Source organism: Hetaerina americana, unplaced genomic scaffold (assembly GCF_022747635.1).
Source record: "Hetaerina americana unplaced genomic scaffold, ioHetAmer1.1.p SCAF_125, whole genome shotgun sequence".
Taxonomy (NCBI): Eukaryota; Metazoa; Arthropoda; class Insecta; order Odonata; family Calopterygidae; genus Hetaerina; species Hetaerina americana.
Window position 1 is genome coordinate 402632 of NW_027286348.1, and position 5036 is coordinate 407667.

A 5036-nucleotide genomic window follows, 5' to 3' on the forward strand; every position below is an offset into this window, starting at 1 on the left:
CATGGCACGGAAATCTATGGCCCTAAGTTGATATCTGTGTGCATTTTATGTCCATATGTGTTTGCATGTCTATATGTGCAGTGTGTGCATGTATTAATGATTATAATGGCCTTAATACTACGTATATGATGATGGGTGGAATGGAGAAGGTACCATTTGGTCTCAATTTTGCCCCAATGAAGACCCCAATCGGTCTAATTATCTGTGCCCACTTGTCTGGCAGAGTGCATTGAGCTTTCGAGGGCAGGAGATTAATGTGTCCCCATGTTACTGGGAGTTGGATGTGTCATGCTCTTCCCATCTTTATATGAGATGGGTGAAAGATTAACCTCCAAGGAAAGAGATATCCGAAATGTCTGCCATCAGTTGCATTTAGTTGGATAAGGCATTAAACCAATTTAAATTTCTCCTTTTCTGATCTCAATTACAGAGTTTGTCAGCAGTGGAGAGCTTGATTTCCTAGTGATCCGAGCAGAAATTGAAATTTATATTTTTCTGGAAGAAGTTTTCAAATTGGATCGCCATTCGAGAGAATCATTTACCAATTGCAGCAATATTGGTAAGTAGAAATGTATCCAATTGTGTCCAATATCATAATGTTTTTTGAGAAAGTTTATTTGCTAAATGGATTAACCACTTTCCCGAAGGGATTTTAATTTTTTCTGCACCTAAAATGTCGTTATTTTATTATTCTATTTGATTGATTTGTTAATGTAAATGAAAGACGTGGCTTGGTCCGACGTGTGAAAAAAGTTATATTATAATGCTGATTCCCCGTTTGCTTTACAATGGGGTAATTAGTTAGGTGCTGACGTGCCCTATCTCCTACACCCATTGTATTCATATACTCGGCACTGACTTTTCACTTCCTTAGCATGATATCCCTTTTTTTAATCCAACAAGTTCTTCATTATGTACTGTAGAGAGTACAGTAACAGGCTTTTTGTCTTGCCATGTCATCACCGTAACTTTTCTATGATATCATCCGGCACTTCCTTCCATGTAACTCTTAATGTCCCATAGGTGTCGGTTCCTTTGGCAAAGCAATGAATCAGCCAGCTCTGGGGAGGTGTAATGGTTGTCTTTATTCATGCAATAATGATTACCTAGTAGAGGTTTCATTAGTGTTAGCACAATGAAGTATGTTATAAGAGCATTTGTATATTCCACATTAAACTCTGACCCTTTTCTAGTTTGAATAATAAATGACCATATATATCCAGAGTTAGACTCGCAACGCATAAATGCATCTACCCCAAACCTAGCTCTCTTGAGGGGAACATTCTGAATCCATGGTAGCCTACCTTTGTACAGCGTGAGTCTTGCATCAATAGAAATATCCCTCTCAGGTGTCGGAAAAATTTGAGAACTTTTGGTTTAGGTATTCAACAATGGGTCAAATTTTATTTGGCTTGACACAGGGATGTGTATCTATAGCAAAGATGCTATTGTCTGCAGAATGCAGATAGCAGCTGATGAGTAAAAATCTACGGTATGACCTAATATTAATTAAGACTCATTTTTAATATAAAATGAGAGCATTTGCACTAAGTGCAATTTGGTGTATAATTCGTAATAGTTCGTTAATGAAACCTTGAAGTCAATTGCTATTATTGTTACTCCCCTAAGTCAAAGACAAAAGCCATTTGATGTTTTAAGGATGGACACCTTTGGAGAGAATATTTGCTTCAATTTGTAAAGAAAGGAATTCCTCTTTCAATAAGCAAAAATGATATTTTAACCCTCTTAGTGGGGCGGCTATATATATATATATATATCGGCTCTTGAGTAGGCTATTGTTTAAAGCGCTGTAACTCATGGTTTTTTTCTTTAATAATTTATGGTTTTTGTGCTGTCGATAGGCTGAATTCCATACAATTTTATGACACTTTTTTTAATTTTTTATTGGCAATTTTAAATGCTTTTCATAAAGTATAATTCTTACTATAATTTTACGTTCAGTTTTGTACATGTCGGGAAGCTCAGCCTAATTGTTTGCTAGTTTTTTCTGCTAAGTGGTCTTTCCACTATGAAGAACCACTGAAAGGCTACTAATCCGTGTTCATCTGTAAGCTCTTGAATGTGTTATGGTGTGCTGGTGTTGATATATAACTGCTTATTCAGACTTTGTTGATATGATGGAAATGAGAGCACTGCTTTGTAATCATTTTGGTTTCTCTTGCCATCCATCCTATCTAATCATGAGAAGAAATCAAGAAATGGTTAGGCCACTAATAATAAATTTAAATAATAGTTACATGGGAGGGATTGATACATCTGATATGATGGTGCGTACCGTAAAGTATTAGAGGAAAGTTGTCCCTTGTGTAATTGCTCGTATGGTTCTCAATTCCTATATAATATACAACAAAAATAATCCCATTAGAAAAATGACAAGACTTCAATATACATCATGTATCATAGTCTCTTCAGCAGGAATGGCTCGGAAAGGCAGATTGACTCATCTCCTAGTGCACATGGATCAAGAGCTGAACTGCAGCAACTACTGGGGAGAAAAGAAAAAAATTGTGTGCTTAGTAGTGGAAAACATGGCCAAAAGAGAAAAAGGTCCCGTACATAAAGTGCGAGAAAGGTGTGCACGGCATTTGTTTGATTAACCATAGGTGCTAGATGAACTGGAAAAGTCCCAATTTTTAACTCAGTTAGATCAGACTTTTCAACTATGCAGAGGCTGACAAAAAATTTGTAACTCGCTGGTTATTATTTATTTATTAATAATTTTTTCTATATGTCTTTTTGATTCTTTCTTTTATTTAAATATGGTAGTTTACTTAAAAAATGTTTAAAAAATATTTGTATTGTCTAAAAATCGAAATATTATTGCTAAAAAAATATTCGTCAAATTTATAATCCTGTAATAATTACATTTATTTTCAGATGATGTAAATGTATAACATCAGTATTAACTACAATATTTTATTTTAAAGTAAAAAAAACATGGATATCAAAACAAAGAACTTCATAATGTTTTTTTTCCTAAGGTGATACATTTTCTTAAATTACCCTTGGCACTTCTCACTAAGTACCCCTGGAATCCCCACCGCACTAAGAGGGTCAATTAGACCTAAACAATCTGCAAAAATCTAATGTCATCATATTGCCATCTATGAGTACTAGCAAGTGTTTTGATATATCTGGGTTCTACTCATTGTTTGTAAAATCCACCTTCTTTCTTACCTCAATTGCAGTGAATGAGAAGATAGAGTCAACGGAGAATGCTACCTTGATCAAAAAGTTCCCGGAATAACCACCGTGTGGCGCTCCCATCGTTCCGATTTGAGTTCTGTTTTTTTTGTTAAATTGGTACATCTGTTGTTGATATTCCCTTTAAATCTGTGTCATAACTTGACATTTGCAAAAGTTACGTAGCCAGGAGTACATCTATCTCTGTGTGTGTTGGCGATTTTTTACAATTGCAGAAATGGATTTAAATTTGCAACAACGAACTTGTATTAAATTTTGCGTAAAAAACGGATTTAGTGGCGCACGCACGTTGGAAATGTTGGAAAGGTGTTTCGGCAACGATTCTCTAAAAAAAACGGTCGTTTACCAGTGGCACGAGCGGTTCAGAAGTGGTCGTGAGTCAATCGAAGATGATGAACGCAGTGGCAGACCATCGACATCGAAAGTCGGTGAAAAAATTGCTGAAGTAAAAGAAATGTTGGTCAATAACCGCAAATTAACCATCAGAGAAATAGCGGAGGACTTGAACATTGCCTATGGATCCGCCCAAGACATTGTGGTTAATGATTTGGGTTTCCGTCGTGTAGCAGCAAAGTTGGTGCCAAAATACCTCAATTTCATGCAAAAAAGAGACCGTGTTGACTTCGCAAAAGACATGATTTTCGAGGCTGAATCCGATCCCACATTCATCAAAAGGATCATTACTGGAGACGAGACGTGGGTTTATGAGTACGACACGCAATCCAGACATCAGGCAAGTGAATGGCGTTCACCATATGAGCCGAGACCAAAAAAACCATGTCGTTTTCAGTCAAAAAAGAAGGCAATGCTGACGGTTTTCATGGATTACAACGGTGTAGTGCATCATGAATTTTTGCCAGAAGGCGAGACAGTAGACAAAGAGTATTATTTGGACGTTATGAGACGTTTGCGTGAAGCAATTCGCCGAAATAGACCAGAAATGTGGGCAGAAAACTCGTGGATTTTGCACCATGATAACGCACCGTCGCACAGTGCTATCATTATTCGTAATTTTTTGACGAAAAATGCAACAAATACCATCCAACAGCCACCGAATTCACCTGATTTGGCTCCCTGTGACTTCTTTCTGTTCAATCGAGTTAAAAAACCATTACGGGGAATGCGTTTTAGCAGCCGAGAGGAAGTAATGGAAAAATCACAGGAAGCACTGATGGACATACCGAAAACCGAATATAAAAAATGTTTCAAGGATTGGATCAAGCGCTGGCATAAGTGTGTTGCAGTCGACGGGGATTACCTTGAAGGGGACAATTTGGATTTAGATGAATAAACTTGTATTTTTAATTTTCTGAATAAATTCCGGGAACTTTTTGATCAAGGTAGTATCTTCCTCCTCAAATCCACGCACCTGTGCACCTCCAATCAATTGAACGCCTTTCCTCCGCTTCGCGCTACAGCACCAATGGAAGCACACCAAGCAGACGACTCTCTCTCCATAGAAGAGCGACTCTTCTCTGCATTATTCATTGGCTCCCAATTGTCAGAGTGCGAGGGGTTGTTGGGGGAAGTGGAGAATATAGACGCAAGGGGCGTGCGGGGACGGACGGCGCTCCACGTGGCAGTCCGTGCGGGGAAGGACAATTGGGTGGAGAGACTGCTGGGGATGGGAGCAGACCCCAGGCTGAGGGATGCAGAGGGTGATGACGTGCTGCAGGTAGCCGAAGTGATGAGCACCAGCAGCACTGATGGCGCCAACCTTGGAGCTAGAATGAAGATCCTGATGCTGGTGCGAGTGGTGCACCAAAACAACAGTGCTCGTGGACTATCAGTTCCAATGGCTCCATGTAGCT